The following is a 17,597-nucleotide window of genomic DNA, read 5'->3' as shown; positions in this document are numbered from 1 at the left end:
CTCTTCCCCTTTACATTTTTAGAGCAGTGTATTTCCATTGCCTTAAGCAGAGGGTCCAGGCAATTTACATAGTAGTGCAAGGGAAATAAAATACTTGTGGAGGCTGGGGGTGAGGGGTGGGGGGAAGAGATTGGAAAAATACTAGGACAATGAGCAGGGCCAGCCCAATACATTTTGACACCTGAGGCAAACCGCAAAATGGCAATCCCCCCACCCTCCCTGCCAGAGAAGAAGGGATGAGTGAATATCTACATAATGAATATAGTGAAAAAGCTGGCAGGTCTAATTTATTTTTATTTCCTAAAAGTTTAATACCATTTGATTGTAGAAAACCTCAGAGATTGTAAATAGCAATGAACACCCAGTGTTTTCTCCATTAGCCCCAAGAATTGTTTTCTAATGGTTTTTAAAAGCTGCGCAAACTCTCATGTATAATTTTTAGTAGGCTTTATTCAAAAGCCTACTAAAGCTCCCATATTTTTTTTCCTGATTCTGCTGATATTTAGTGTCAAAGCTCCCCCATATATTCTGTCAGGCTGATCTATTTGGTTTCAAGATTCTATGTTTTAAAATTAGTTATCTGACTTTTTAGCATCTGTATTCATCTGCAATTCGTCAAGTGGCAGAAAGTCTCAATAATGTCTTGTCTCTCAAGCAATACTTTAATTGAAAGTAATGAAAAATTATGGAAGATTGCAAGTCAAATTAATATGCATTGCTGAAGAAAGCAAAAAAAGAGAAAAAAAGAGTTCAGGTTCTCTGTTTATATGCTTTATGGTGTGGTTGCAGCTGAAGTTTAGTTGCCTTTTTCATAATTTAATTTATCTTTTTACATTTTGTTTATGCCAGTGTGCCTAGGGTTTACCCCAAAAGTCCAGGGAATGTATCACTAAAACAAGACAGTATTTCACAGAAACCTTAAATTAGCACTTTGATCCAATGCAAATATAATATGAATCAGCACCTTGTATCTAAAACTCCAAGAGTGTATGCAGTACAGCTTGTGGACAAGTTTTGTGGGAAGTTAATGAGCATCTAAATACATAAGGTTTATGCATATATTTGCTTGTATTTTGGCACCGAGAGTGTCATAAAAAAGTTAGCATTGGTATAGTCCATCTAAAAAGTTCTCAACACTTCTCACTATCTGGTTTATGTATCAAATGAATACCCTGCCATTCATCCAAGGTAACCACAGTTTGCCCATTTTATCTTCACAGCAACTCAATGAGGTTGGTCAAGCTGAGAAAATATGGCTTCTCTTGGATCACCCAATGAGCTTCAGTGATAAACAAGGGTTTGAAACCACTCTTCTGCATGTGGTCTATTTGGAACAACAGGATAGAGTGGGGGGAGTTTGCCTTTGATAGCTGGGTGGAGGGCATGCCATGAACCACCTCCTATTGACAACCAGCTTGGGGCTCTCAGGGCCTGGCATGTGCCACCTGCTGAATGCTGAGCAGTGAGAGACACCTGGGACCTGCCGGGCCACACACCTATGGCTTATCTTTAAGGGAATATTGTTTTTGCCTCCCTTCATGACAGCTGGGGTGAGGAAGTTGTTCTAGGGTGGTTTGGCCCTTAGTGGTAGGGTTGAGACTTTCTGCTAGCACAGGCTATGCCTGCCCACATTTCTATTTGGTGTGGTTTGGTTTGGTGTAAGCATTTAATGACTATAACCTCTTACCATGATCCCTGTCTTGGGTCTTCATTCCAGATGTAGAGCAGAAGTCTTATACACTATCCCACAGTGTCTCTCCAATATTATTTTAGCAATTCTTTCAACACCTGTACAACACAGACCAATATTATTGTGCCCATAAGAGTACAAATGGCTACTGACAATGATGCCTGTATATACTGCATGCAGTACCAGAGGTGGGATGCCTCAGAATACCAAACATTGGAAAACCCAAGTGAGGAGGGTCCTGTTGCAATCATGTCTTGCTATATAGGCTTCCCATAGGCTTCTGGCTGGCCACTGTCACAACAGGATGCAGGACAAGGTGGGTCATTGGCCTGATCCTGCAGGGCTCATCTAACATTCTTATGAGGTTGAATCATAGGGGCTTTCTAAAGCTACAAGTGAACTGAAGAAAGGGCGAGGTTTGAGCTGTAGATTTCTAGCTCATAGATTTAATCACAGCATTACAGCAGCTCAGACTAATAGGGAGACTAATTATAGCATTTCATATCCAGAAGGCTGTAGATAATTACGCCTATATGTAGATGTGCATTCTTATTGCCTGCAGCAGTAGTTTGCAACTGCGTTATCTCCAGCAATGAAGTACTATGATTGTTGCACTGTACACAGGTCCACTATTTAACATGGAGTTGGACAGCAGAGGAACCCGGATGCAAAGGTGGCACAGATTTGCAGGGCAAGAGCAGCTTGTGAAAGAGACAAGGAAGGCTGCACCTGCTGCAATTCTTCCTTCTGCACAACAGCTATATGAGAGAGCAGAAACCTTTTCAGCTAATGTGACTGGATGCCACTTCATATTCTCTTGCATTTATACTAAGGCTGAATACACACCATATGTTTGAAGCACAAGTAAAGCACATATCTTCCCCAAAGAATCAGGGGAACTATAGTTTACCCTGCTCAGAGGTGCAGTTCCCAGAAGCCTTAACGAACTACAGTTCCCAGGTTTATTTAGGGGATGCCTTGTGCTTTAAATGTGTGGTGTGTACATAGCCTAAGGGAGTATAGAAAGCAGAGGGGAAATTGCAGTTATCAGAACCAGTGTGCCTTCAGTGATTGACTGACGGGAGAAATCTGGCTTCAAATTTCAATGCAGCCATAAATCTCTCTCCCCCCGCCTCCCACCTAACCTACCTCACATGATTATTGTGAGGATAAAATAGGAGAAAGCAACTGCTTGATGTGTCAGGGGTCAGAAATGGGAAGAGGTATGTAGGATAGCAGTGGCACGCACAAAAGGAGCTAAGTATAGCTTCCCTTTTCTGCTGTCTGTTGCCATCTTGGGGAAGGGCAACGGCTTTGCTTGCAGAAGGTCCCAGGTTCAATTTCTGCCGTCTCCAGGTAGGGCTGCCAGTAGTGCAGTGAACTACATGAACTAATGATCTGATTTGGTGTAAGGCCTATGCTCCCTTCCCCCCACTTCAGTGCTACATAATAGGCTTGAACCTCACAATGTTCTTCAGGGGAGCCACACATGATTATTCCTCAAAATTATTCAACAAGTGTGCTAGAAACACTCTACTTATTTCAGTTATTTTCCCTTAACAATTTTTAGTTTGGTAAAATACAACAAATAACAGAACAAATAATAAACAAAAAGGAAGGACATCTGTGGTTACTTTTGCCAGAAAATATGTTACATTTTATATGAATAAAAATAGTTGGGGTGCTTCCAGATGGGGTCTTAATACCACAAACATGTCACTCAGCTATCACAAACGGGTCATTCGGAGCAGTTTTTTAATCAGATTTTCTATAGAACGGGTAAATCTGGATTAAATTGGGGGGGGGGAGATGGGTTGGCATTTCTATTGTTCATGATGTTATGTGGATGCTGTGAAAAGTGTGCATGAGTCGGAGCACCAATCCCACAATATACTTCTGTCTTGACATGCCAACATTCAATATTTCCTGATGTTGTCCTTCATAAATTAGAGTTCTATTCCAATATGGCAAAAGAAGCTTCCAACTGCCCCATTAGTGTGGACCAATGCTCTTGAAGTGAGGATTTTTTTTATCATTACCAAAGTCTGTCAAGCATTTCAAAGCCTGTTTTTAGTAAGTTCTGTTTCTTCCATCTTTATTTTATTTTTGCAATTATCCCTGCTGTAATAACCAAAGTTGGTTTTCCGTTTTTAATAGGTTGTTCAAACAGTCCCAGCAACAAAGCTTCAGTTTTGAAATATATTGTTTCTTCTGGTATATCTTTGATAGCATTTACAATGTGTTTCCAGAAGGCCATTCTTTGTGATCATGACCACAAGATACTTTTCAAACCTGCATTTTGTTACTTCTATCTTCAACAGCATGAAGTAGTTAAATCATTTTTTTAAAGAAATATTTCAGAAAGCCGTGTCTAATTTTTAACACCTCTAAAAGCATGTGTGTATATGAACCTTTCTCTCACTTTCAAACCTGAAATTGGTCTCCTACACTTTATCTGGAAATGGTGTAATGCAGAATCAACACACATTTCTGTTCTGGTACTTTGGCCTTGGTCAGCTCACATTCCCTGTGCTACAGAATTATGAATCACAATCACAGAAGTATTTTCACCAGATCCTATAAACTGTTTTGCCAGCTCAGCAGCTCATAGGCGACCTGGTCAGAAGAACAAAAAGACTGAAAAAATCTAGTATCTGAATAAATTTATAATGGCATTTCCCTCTCACTTCCTAAAATGTGTTAGTCCTTGAACCTGGTTCATTCTATGAATGTGGTTATACTTAGAGCCTTATAGTGCCTTTGATCCTACACTTTAATCATGGAAATTAGAGATGGAAAAGGCCTGTTCAGCCCTCTAGTCAGTTTCCTGCTGGTGCTCATATTTCTCACTGAGATCAAGAGCAGTTCTTCTTCCAGATCAAGGGCTGCACATGGATCATAACTTCTAAAATACTGCGCTGCATTGTATTTTGAGAAGCAATGTACAATGAATGATTTAAAAACAGCAAAACAACCTAAGCCCATTCTTCTTGAACTGTCCAGTCCAAAGCAATGGGTAGAGGTTCTAGGCGTGATTGTGATGTGTTAAAGAGAGAGGTAAATTTGTTTTATATGTGCACATGGGTAGCACTGAAGACTTTTCTAGTGTTTATATAATGTGTCCTTTTGTAGTAGAAGAATTGGTTGGTCCCCAACCAGCAGTCTATTCCTGCTCCAGTTTCTGTTTAAGAGTGTTGACTTTTGTTTAGTGGCTGTTGCCCCAATTCAGTGAAGCAGATTTGTGCCCAGAAGTCAACTCCTGTGCAAACAGGAGCTCATCTAGGCTGCAAAAAATGGACTGACTCAATATATTGGAAGCTTTCTTGAAAAGAGATTTGAACTGAACATTAGGAAGAAACATTTTCGAAGGGGAAAGAGCCTTTTGACAGCAGAATGGATGATCTCAGAAGGTGGCAGACTCTCCTTCGTTGGAGAGGTTAGGTAGCCACCTGTCAGGGATTCTTTAGCCATGGCTCCTGCACTAGATGACACTTGGAGGTCCCTTCTAACTCTACAATTCTTTGATCTTTATGGATTTACACATTACTAGCCATAGTGACTAGTGGTAAGCGACTAGTTACAGTTAGAGGTGAACTGTGGCTAATAATCCTGGGTACATCTTTAACAACCACACTGGAGATGCTGAACCACTTGGATTGACATAAGGTTCCCACACAATTATCAATGTCACCAAAGTTCATAGTTAGGAGTATGTATCCCATAATGCTCACCTTCAGTATGAAGGTGGCTATTACAGTGAGCTAACTCAGGCAAGGATTCTTAACTCTCTTCTGCCCTGACTCACTCAGCCAGCCAGCCACTTTACTCCCACTTTCCATTTACCTGGCTGCTCCCTCCTTTGATGTGCACATTAGGCAGCTTGAGAAAGTTGCACATACCAGGGTTGCACATGGGTCACTCTATAACAATAGTCTATATTTGAGGGGATTGGGGAAAGAGATGGGTACTTGCAGGTAGATTGAAGGAGGGATGCAGGTGTGTTTGAGCAAAGGATGCAGACCCCATTACATACTTGTTGGCATCATCACCGGACCACAGTGGAATCTAAACATGTTCACCATTAGGATCAGAAATAACTGAGCAAATTTATAACATGAATTGAGCTCTCTCTCTCTCTGTGTGTGTATAGGTATAGGAATGTTGCTCATCTCTGCACAAAATGTCAGTGATGGTCCTGCCTTTTTTAAACCATGCACCCTGTGTCTTACACTAAGCAGAATTAGCTCCTGCAATGTGATTGGGGAAACACTGTTTTAATTGTTGACTCTTGCACCATTGTTGAGAATAGTGTTCAGTTCCAGCAATTGCATAGAAACAGTGCAGATTTCTCTTTCTTCTGAGCCATTGGGTGAGGATGACTCTGAGGGCTGAAGTCTAAGACCCCACTCAACAGAATGAGCAGGAGGGCTCCCAAATGCAGCATGACTGATTTGGCAGATTTTGATACACAATAATATGCATTATCGTCTGAAGAGCAAGCACTGGCGTCTTGTCACTTGTTTTGGTTCTGGTTGGTGGCTCATCATAGGTCAGGGCCACAATTCTTCCTCCGTGATCCATCATAAATTATTCAGGCCCTGTGCTGAATTCTGTACGGAGGTGAAATCACTGTGGATTTCATAAATCTTACAGATATAAAATAAAAGAGGAGGAAGAAGAAGCTATATGCGAATTCAACCTCTAATTCTGGAGAGATAAATTACAGCAAGATTTTCTTTTTGTTGTTGTTACTTGAATGTGGAACAATCCTTGAGAGTTACTTCCACTCCTCAGTTCTCTCAGTCTGTCAGATACATTGCAAAGCCAGTGAATATTCCCTACCTGGTACACTTCACGTGGCATTTTCTTTCATGTATGGAACTCTTCAGTGTAATTAAACTGTTAAGTCACAACATGAAAGAGCCTGAATTCAACTGCTAGGCATGTATCTTGTGGCAAGTTTTGCAGGAACATTTGTAATGATGATGCACTGCTGCCATGGGGTTTGCAGAGTGGAAGCCTTGCCAAGCTGTTTTTTTAATATCCTCCGTAGTAGTTTTAATTCATATAATTTTCAACAGAAGGGCATGAATGAGTAAATTAGAAATGAATCAAAACGCCAAGGGAGATATAAAAATGCTCTGCTGAGTTGCAAAATCCAAACGGGAGTCTTAGCCTGCTGCTAGCTCACCTTAGCTGGCATTTATTGGCCCATATGGAAAGGCTCTATCTCATCTACCTTTTTCTTTTTATAACCCAGATAGAGGAAAAGCCACCTTAGAAGAGTAGGATCAACAGAGATGACTTCCTGGAATCAGCCTCTCCAAAGAGCCACCCATTTAGAAAGAAAATCTCCACTTAATTTGGGGGCTGTGTTGCACTGGCTTCTAATATGCATGTTGACTGCAGCTGGGGTAAGTGCATGGATTGCTCCTGCATGGGCAAAATCTAACACAATACATTCACATGTGTAAGAGTCTTTTTTTAGACATAATTTATGGATTTTCACAAGTTTTACTTATATTTCAATAAACGTTTTTCTTAAAAAATTGACTTCCCACCCTTACTTCCATGATCTTTATATTCCCACCTTATACCTCAGGCTTTATATGACATACTTTAATCTAATACACTTATATTCTGTTTCACTTATCATTGTTTTCATTCTGCTGCTCATAATTTGATCCCTGCTGCGTTCTCATTTGACTATAACAGTTCTTCAAATAGTTCAAAAAAGGGTCTCCACTCTTCCATAAACAGTTTCTCTCTCTTTTTTTTTTTGCTCTCAGTTTCACCATTTTCACATAGTCCATTAACTTTTGAAGCCATTTCTCCTTAGTTGGTCCTCACATGTGCAAGAGCCTTGATTTCAGTGGCCTTGGGAAGCTTACCTCTCTGTTGGATTGCGACTCACATATTTTATACAATTTTGCCCCAAACTGGTACCCTCCACCTGTTTCAGACTCCACCCCACATCTTGAACATTCAGGCTTTCACTGCAAGAGTGGATGTACCACCTTATCTGCATAATTGATTGGCAGCCAAGGAGCAAGCTTCTGTAGAGGAGGAAGTCTTAAATGTATCACAAAACATTTGCTAGTGAAAGAAGAATTTAAATGTTTGACCCAGCCTGAAAAAGGCTGTTAAACTAGACAATCACTTTTCTTTAGATAGAAGGGGGAAAAAACTTCACTTATTATACTCAGCTGCTTCCTCCTATGATAGGAGGCTGTAATTAGTTTCCCATGCAAAACCTTGGCAGCTAAGTCAGTCACTGTAAGGAGGACCAGGTTCCACAGAGTATTGAGGAGGTTTCCTGCTCTCTTTAGAGTGTTGTGTTAACGGTGGCTAAAACGGTTTACTGAATGATCTTACACACTAGTTCTGTTTGGTGGGTGAGAGATAGACATGACACCAGTGAAACAGCCACCATCTTAATCCACTCCTCCAGAAGTATCTGGTTGTTTATCAGCTGAGCCCTCTGGTTTGGCAGTGCTAATGCCAGATTGGTCTGCAATAACACCATGCTAATCAACAACTGGGAAGTGGGTGGCGCTGTGGGTTAAACCACAGAGCCTAGGATTTGCCAATCAGAAGGTCGGCAGTTTGAATCCCTGCGACTGGGTGAGCTACCGTTGCTCAGTCCCTGCTCCTGCCAACCTAGCAGTTCGAAAGCATGTCAAAGTGCAAGTAGATAAATAGGTACCGCTCCAGCGGGAAGGTAAACGGCATTTCCGTGCGCTGCTATGGTTCGCCAGAAGTGGCTTAGTCATGCTGGCCACATGACCCGGAAGCTGTACGCCGGCTCCCTCGGCCAGCAAAGCGAGATGAGTGCCACAACTGGACCTAATGGTCCTAATGGACCTTTAATCAACAACTTGAACACTGATGTAGGGACAAGCCTGGCATGCGCTGCTGAGACCTGACCTAACTTAGGTACTTGGCCCACCCAGGTACTTGGTGAAACACCAGCCCACACCAGGAGGTCAGATGGAGTGTCACCATTGTCCATAGGAGTTGCATCTACTGGAAAGCTTCTTGATCTTGAGACAGGCTTAGAGGATTTGTATCTGGTGTTGGGCCAGAATGGGGATGGAGCTGGTGCACTGACCACCCTGGTGCCCAGTGCCTTCCTGGGTGTTGGAACCCCAGAACAGTAGTCCTGTGTCGCTTTAATGTTCATGTGGTGGCTGCTATTGGGCCAACTTCATGGCTTCTATGAAAACCACGAGGCTGTCTTAAATGGTCATCACTTGAACATAGTCTTTGCCCCAAGTGTAAGGGACTGGCTGGATGACCAGGAGTGGTGGGAGCCACCAGCCAAGCAAACCCCAAAGGAGAAAGGCTCAGAGGCTGGAGATTGGTGGTGGGACAGTGAGGAGAGGTCAGAGGAAGAAGAGTAGGGGGAGTTGTTTGATGCTGAAGAGGCAACAGAATTTAGTGAGCAAGGAGAGCCTGTGAAATGGAGCAGTTTATACTCAGATACTGAAGAAGAGGAGGAAGGGGCAAGAGGCTGCAGAAGAATCTCAGGAGTTTGCTTCTCCTACTGCAACACGCTTTCCTCCCCACTTGTCTCCAAGGACATGCAGGCTGATGTGAAGAACAGGTGCCCAGATGCAGTTTGAGGCTGCTTGAGCACAGGTGCCCAGATGCAGCTTGAGACTGCTTGGGAGACATCTACCATAGTGGAGGTAGAAGGAAGGGAGACTCAGTCCTGGCAACTGCTCTATAAAGGCAAGACCTGCCAGGAATTGTTGTTGAACTGTATGCTGTTTTCTTGACAGCACTGCACTGACTTTGCGTCTTGTGGGCTGACCTGCAACTGGACCCAGTGATGTTTATGCAATACCTTGCTAATGTGAGTAGCCCTGGATGTCCCAAATGAGTACTCATAAACAGTTTCCTCATGGGAAGTGATACACAAATGAAATTATTATATATTTACTACTATTATTGCCAGCACCACTATTACTGCTTGTGGGCAGAATCTAACAAAGTCACTCATTCTGTCAAGGCAAGAACTGCATTGTAAGTTGGGAGGCCATAATTATTGGTTAGTTTTAGTAGCAACTTCTGTAGTCTTGAATATACTTTCCCCAATCTCCAAGACCACAGAAAGTGCTGCAAGTCACATGTTGCATTTACTTGTTCAAGTTTACACTCTGAGACAGGCAGGTGATCTGTTAACCAGCTCATAGAAACAGAATGAAGATAAAGAAATCTAGATAATCTCTGGTATTTAGACAGAAGGCCATCACATCATTGCTTTATGAGTTGCAATGACACTTTTCTATCAAAAAGGAAGCTTTTTGGACCAACTACTTTAATTAAACAATCTGACTCTGTGTAGGTTTGGCAGTTAGAAACCCTGCCCAAAATGGCTATTTATGAGAACCACGGGATGCAAAACTGAATAATAGAGGTTTGTTCTTAGCAAATGGTATTCAGGCTAGTAGATGACCGCACCCGGAAAGCATGATGCGCTTCATTACTGATGATGTTTCAACAAACAACTGATTATCTGATATTTGTTACTGAATCCTCCAGGCTAATTTTTGGCCTTCTATTGCATCAGAGCAACTTGTAGTGGGGCAGACTTGGTATAGCAATTTTAGGGGGAAGACATGGAAGAATTGCCCATTGGCTTTCCAAATGACATTTCCCTCCCACTGCAAATAGTGTGTACTGATATGGATCAGAACTCTGTTGGGTGCAAATGGTTAAAATTCCTCCTCTCTGTACACCATGGTCCTGATTGAAGTTGTGCCTCCCAACATTGGCTACTTAGTGAAAGTAAAATCAGCCATGCAAGGACTAAGGGCTGTGTTTTTTTTCTGGGGGGTACTCAGGGGTACGCATATCCCTAAACATTTTGTGAATCTTTGGATTTTTGTTCATTTACTGTATTTATTTTTCCTGATTTGAACTATAAAATTGTGATTTTCTTGAGTCAAAATGACAGTGCCCCTAAACATTTTTTTAAAGAAAAAAAGCACCAAGGGCATGAGCAATGCCATGTCTAATTTTGCCCTAAGCCTTGGAAAGCTCTTCCTTCTCTTTTGCACTACATTCAACTGCAGAGAACAATGTATGCTTCCGCTTATTAATAGTTGAAGAAGGAAAAGCAAGAATTACAGCAAAATTGCTTACAGGAATGTAAAATACACCAACTTTGATTCTTTATCACATATATAAAGGTAAAGGTAAAGGGGCCCCTCACCATTAGGTCCAGTCGTGACCGACTCTGCGGTTGCGGCACTCATCTCGCTTTATTGGCCAGGGGAGCTGGCATATAGCTTCCAGGTCATGTGGCCAGCATGACTAAGCCGCTTCTGGCGAGCCAGAGCAGTGCATGGAAACGCCGTTTACCTTCCCGCTGGAGTGGTACCTATTTATCTACTTGCACTTTGACGTGCTTTCGAACTGCTAGGTTGGCAGGAGCAGGGACCGAGCAACGGGAGCTCACTCCATCTCAGGGATTCGAACCGCCGACCTTCTGATTGGCAAGTCCTAGGCTCTGTGGAGCGCCACCCACATCCCTTCATCACATATATAGCGTTGTTTAATTTTGTTCGTGCTGAAAAATTAAAGCCAAGGAGACAAGGGAAAAAACCGGCAGGAGACAAGGGAAAAAACCAAGGGATTGTTTAATCACTTTGAGATCCAAGGAAGAGAGAGATAAAATATTGAACCTACATTTTCAGAAGGCACTGGTTATTAAAAACTCTCAGATACAGATCTTTAAAGATATTCCTAGATATATTTTGGAGGTAAGAACCTACTTCAAAAATCTAGTGGACCTGCTGAAAGAAAACAACATCCCATTCAGGTGGGAATTCCCACAAGGACTGTCCTTTAACTTTAAGGGGGAGAAGATTAAAATAAAAACAATTCAGGATAAAGAACACTTTTTGGAGAGATATTTTGAGGATTTACAAAAAGGAACTGTGAGCGGGAGAGAACCAACTGAAATTGCAAACCTATCATTTGGATTAAACCCAGCACCGACTGACGAGGAACAAGAACTTGGAGCAGTCGGCGGAAAAGACACCCAGTAACAAAAATGTCTCTGAAACTTCTGAGTTGGAATTGTAATGGCCTTAACCTTCTCAGAAAAAGAAACCAAGTTTTTCACATATTAAGGAAAGAACAATTAGATCTAATATGTTTGCAAGAAACCCATATTGCCAGGACACACAGGAAGCTTTTGATAAACAAGAGATTGGGACTGGAATTTATTTCATCAGATAAGGTTAAGAAAAGAGGGGTGGTGATTTATGCAAAAGAAAAACTGGCACCAAAAATGATATTCAAAGATGAACAAGGAAGATACCTGGAAGTGGAAATTCAAATTCAAGGAGAAAAAAATTTGATAGTAGGAGTTTATGCACCCAATGAAGGGAAGGCTGAATTCTTCAAGAAGTTGCATGAGACTTTAATGGACTTTATGGACTATAAAATTGTAATGATGGGAGACATGAATGGAGTCGTCTCCACAAATATGGATAAGGCACAGAGGCTTGTAATTTCTAAGGAAGGGAGACTACCAAAGACTTTTTTTGAGATGACTGACACCATGGACTTGATTGACATTTGGAGAACGAGGAACCCTCTGGAAAAAGAGGGAACCTTCTTCTCTGAAGCAAAAATGACATGGACCAGAATTGATCAAATTTGGATTTCTAGCAACCTGGCACCAAAAGTTAAAAAAAGAGAAATCTGCCCAAAAACCTGCTCCGACCATAATGCAGTAAAGATGGAGATGAAACTAACAACAGCTGGAACCTTTAGATGGAGAATGAATGACACCCTATTTAGAGATGAAGAAATTTACAAAAAGGCCCAAAAAACAGAAAGATTATTTTGAGATAAATATGAGAACAGAAGTGGAGAAAAGAATAATATGGGACGCAGGCAAGGCCGTGATGCGCGGTTTCCTAATCCAGCAGAATTCTATAAAGAGGAAAAAACAAAATGAAAGGAAGGAAAAAATCTTGAAACAGATGAAAGAGGGAGAGAAGAAATTGAGATCTAAACCAAAGTCTCAAGAGATTCTAAGAGAAATAAAGTATTATCAGACGCAATATATGGAACTGATGAACCAAGAAATAGAATGGAAGATAAAGCAAATGAGACAAAAGACATTTGAATCGGCAGATAAATGTGGGAAACTGCTGTCATGGCAACTGAAAAAGAGACAAAAGTTGAATACTGTGACATCCTTGGAAATAGATGGGAAACTTATTAATAAACCAAATGAGATAAGTAATTGTTTTCAAAGTTTTTTCAAGAAACTGTATGCACAAGGGCCAACAAATGAACAAGAAATAGAGGAATTCGTCAAAAAATATGGACTATCAAAGATCTCAGAACAAAATAAAAGGATTTTGAATGAGAAAATTACAGAACAAGAAATAGAGGGTGCCATTCAGAATATGCAATTAGGGAAATCACCAGGACTAGACGGTTTGACTGCGAGATACTACAAAGCACTGAAGGAATGGTTAATACAACCATTGAAGGAAGTATGCAATCAAATTTTGGAGGGGAAAAAGGCTCCCGAATCGTGGAAAGAAGCATTTATCTCACTTATACCGAAAACAGAGGTTGGGAAAAATCAAGTGAAGAACTACCGCCCAATATCACTACTAAATGTGGATTACAAAATATTTGCAGACATTTTAGCAAAGAGATTTAAGAGAGTATTGGTAGAGGAGATTCACAAGGACCAAACAGGCTTTCTCCCAGGGAGACACATGTCAGACAATGTGAGGAACATTATAGATATTTTGAAGCTGTTGGAGGTGGATATTAACAAAAAGGCAGTTTTGATTTTTGTGGACGCGGAGAAAGCCTTTGACAACATTTCTTGGAATTTTATGAAGAAGAATCTCCAAGGAATGGGGGTAGGCCAAGGTTTTGAAAACGGTATAGGTGCAGTATATTCTGAACAAAGAGCTAAACTAATTGTGAACAGTGTGGTGATGGATGAAATACCAATAGAAAAAGGTACACGACAGGGATGCCCAATATCCCCCTTACTATTTATATCTGTCCTGGAGGTTTTGTTAAATATGATTAGAAAGGACCAGCTGGTTAAAGGAATACAGGTCGGAGCTAAACAATACAAATTAAGGGCATTTGCAGATGACTTAGTGTTAACTTTGCAACAGCCAGAAGCTAGTACCAAAAGAGTTTTAGAACTAATTGAGATATTTGGTCAGGTAGCAGGATTTAAATTAAACAAACAGAAAACAAAGGTGTTGGAAAAAAATTTAACAATTGAAGGAAAAGATAGGTTTCAGAGTGAAACTGGTTTGGAAATAACAAAAAAGGTCAAATACCTGGGGGTGAATTTAACATCTAAGAATGTGAATTTATTTAAAGACAACTATGAAAAATGTTGGTCAGAAGTAAAGAAGGATCTAGATATATGGTCTAGGTTGAGACTTTCCTTGTTAGGCCGAATTGCTGTTATCAAGATGAATGTATTGCCGAGAATGCTGTTCTTGTTCCAGACGCTGCAGATCCTGGACAAGATGGACTGTTTCAAGAAGTGGCAGAAAGATATATCTAAATTTGTCTGGCAGGGCAAAAAGCCCAGAATAAAATTCAAGATTTTAACTGATGCAAAAGATAGAGGGGGCTTTGCCCTGCCAGACTTAAGACTTTATTACGAATCAGCAGCATTCTGCTGGTTGAAGCAATGGCTACTTCTTGAGGATACAGACATTTTGGATCTGGAAGGGTATGACAATAACTTTGGCTGGCATGCATATCTATGGTACGACAAGGCAAAGGTGTACAAAAGTTTTAAAAACCATATTGTTAGGAAAGCATTGTACAATGTTTGGAACCGATACAAAGATTTGTTGGAAAGTAAAACCCCCAGGTGGTTGTCACCAATGGAAGCTAAGGCAGTGAAAAAACTTAACATGGACTCTAATTGGCCAAAATATTGTGAAATCTTAGAACAAGATGGTGAAAAGTTGAAGCTTCAAAGTTATGAGAAGCTAAAGCATAAAGTTCGAGATTGGTTACATTATCATCAGATAAATGAGACATTTAAACAAGACAGGAAACTTGGTTTTCAGAAGGAGAGGTCAAAGTTAGAAACAGAATTGTTAGAACCCAATACTAAGAATCTATCTAGAATGTATAATTTGCTGCTGAAATGGAACACACAGGATGAAACGGTGAAATCAGTCATGATTAAATGGGCACAGGACATTGGTCATGATATTATGTTTGCTGACTGGGAACAGTTATGGACCACCGGTATTAAGTTTACGGCATGTAGTGCCTTGAAAGAGAATATAATGAAAATGATCTACAGGTGGTACATGACCCCAGTCAAGCTTGCAAAGATCTATCATCTGCCCAATAATAACTGCTGGAAATGTAAGGAATCTGAAGGAACTTTTTACCACCTTTGGTGGACCTGCCCAAAGATTAAGGCCTACTGGGAAATGATCTATAATGAAATTAAGAAAGTCCTTAAGTGGACATTTGTAAAGAAACCGGAGGCTTTTCTCCTGGGCATGGTTGGCCAACTGGTACCAAAGAAGGATAGGACATTCTTTATGTATGCAACTACAGCAGCAAGAATCCTGTTGGCAAAGTATTGGAAGATGCAAGAACTACCTACTCTGGAAGAATGGCAGACGAAGGTGACGGAATATATGGGACTGGCAGAGATGACCGGCAGAATCCGCGACCAGAGGAAAGAGACAGTGGAGGAGGACTGGGGAAAATTTAAAGTATATCTTAAAAATTGCTGCAAAATTGTGGACTGATAAGATGTTAAGGGGTAAGAAACAGAGAATTACAGCTGTAAATGTTAATCTTAAGAAAATCTAAAAGAGAGTTAATTAGAAAAATTGATTTAAGGGTTGCTAAAAAATGGTAAAACAAGGATGCGGTGAAAGGGAGGTATGGGGAAGTCAAATTTTATTTGTATGTATTTGTTTTTTGAGATATATGTGTTTTGTTTTGTTTGTTGTATGTTGTATGTTCTGAAAATCATTAAAAATTATGATATAAAAAAAAGAAAAATTAAAGCCAATTTGCTTACTAGCCCAAAGGCTACACAAGGCACACATGGAACTTTGGAATCCAGTTTTCCCAGATCCAGGTTTAATTTTCTACCCACTGAACCAAACTGGGGAGACGGTACAATGGCTGCCTTTGGCCATGCATATATGCTAATGTTAAACTACTCCAGAAGTTCCCCAAATGCTCTCTTCCAGCAATATGTTCACTTCCTTCTGCTGAAGTTATGCATTAACAACTCAGTGTGGGATCACAGCTTAATTCTTTGTATTCGCTTTGCACACTGATTAGTGAAATCAAAGTTGTCCATGTGCAAAAAGAGTCATGTGAATTGACCCTTATTGTTCCTTTCATCACGTTTTTTGATAGATAATTGTGTCTCCACTTTTAAAAACTGGCAACTAAAATCCATCACTGAAATTAGAGATTTGCCAAGGAAATAATGCATTTTTTTTGGGGGGGGGGATCTAGAAAATGTCCAGGCAAACTAATGAAATGGTGATGTTTGGAGCTTCTAAACTTCCATGCATTATTCTTTCAGAGCCCATTCTACATAAGAAGAAAACTGAAACTTCTGCGCATTAAAAATATTGGCCTGGCTTTCAGAGATTCCAAAAGAATACTTGAAGTTATGTAGGCGTGATATTTGTGATTTCCAACATGAAGGGACTCCCAGACAAGTGTGTGGATCAGAATTAAATTGTACACTGCATTTCACACTTCAATAATGTTCTGGCACAGTTCTCAGCTCATAAAATATTTTAAAATGTGTATTTCAAGAGAAAATATGTTTAGGAATGTTTGTTTAAATGCAGAATTTTGTCTGGAAACAGATTCAACTATTCACCCATACCAGAAATGCAACATAAAACAAGAAATGCTGAAACAGATCAAGAAAATAACTGCTACAAAGCAATATACTTGCAAGGGATGTTTTGAACTATTGGTGGTCTTTGATTGAGAAGGAATTTTTGATGCAATTGTGCAAACATTCCCCCCCCTATTGAGAATTAGAAGAAGTTCAATAGCACATATCTTCCTTCTGGCAAAATATTTAATAATAACAACAACAACAACATCAATTTTTTATTAATTTTTCCCCAGCCACTCTGGGCAGCTTCCAACAAATTTTTTAAAGACAATAATTAATCAAATATTAAAAGCTTCCCTAAACAGGGCTGCCTTCAGCTTTTTTGTTCCTTCCTCCCTGAGGATTATTCTCAGAGGAAGGGACACTTTTCCTGCAAAAAGGAACACCTGTGACAGCTTATTGTAACGAATGCATTCTTGTTTGTAATTATGCAATGCAATCCTACATTATATCACATTGTGCAATGTATCGGGTAACATGAGTCTAAGTTAGCAGAGAGTTCTTGGACATTCAAGCAGTTCTAGGCTCATTGTAGTAAACTGCTTGAATTTGTGGGAATCATATATTATTATCAAGGCAGAATGGAACCTGCCAGAAGAGATGAAACAAGGGAAGAGCTTTTGAATGCTGGGCAGGCAGCAGCTAAGAAGGATAGCATTAGATAGCGGAATTTTTCCTATAAAGTGATTTGAAATTTTAAATCCTGAGATAATTCCCCCACCCACATGGATCTAACAAGCCTCTCTTGATTTCCTATACCAATAGTTAAATAATTTTATAAAGTTATAAAGAACTTTATAACTAGGCCAAGTTGCCTGTGCAACGTTTTCAGAAGCACATGAATCTGACCTTTGGAGAGTTTGTAAGTAAATCATTTTTTTAAATATACCAAAGGAACTTTGGAAGGAACTTGAAAGAGCACAGATTAAATAAATAATAATAATTTGTTTCCACACTTTGCTGCATATTTTGTGATTTTAAGTC

The 17,597-nt window shown here is 40.2% G+C and overlaps 1 long non-coding RNA gene across 1 annotated transcript in view; it reads left to right on the top strand.

Annotated features, from left to right (window-relative positions):
• Window positions 1–16,431, top strand: part of LOC309373464 — a 57,427-nt gene extending 40,996 nt beyond the window's left edge. Inside the window, exons 2-3 of the long non-coding RNA XR_014170057.1 lie at window positions 6,951–7,104; window positions 16,284–16,431. This is a non-coding gene — a long non-coding RNA (uncharacterized lncRNA). The remainder of the gene's footprint in view (window positions 1–6,950; window positions 7,105–16,283) is intronic.
• The last annotated feature ends 1,166 nt before the right edge of the window (window positions 16,432–17,597 follow it).

The sequence above is a fragment of the Podarcis melisellensis genome (genome assembly GCF_964234715.1).
Source record: "Podarcis melisellensis genome assembly, chromosome: 7".
Lineage (NCBI taxonomy): Eukaryota > Metazoa > Chordata > Lepidosauria > Squamata > Lacertidae > Podarcis > Podarcis melisellensis.
Note: the sequence above shows the minus strand (reverse complement) of the source record. Positions and strands in the feature narration are given on the sequence as shown.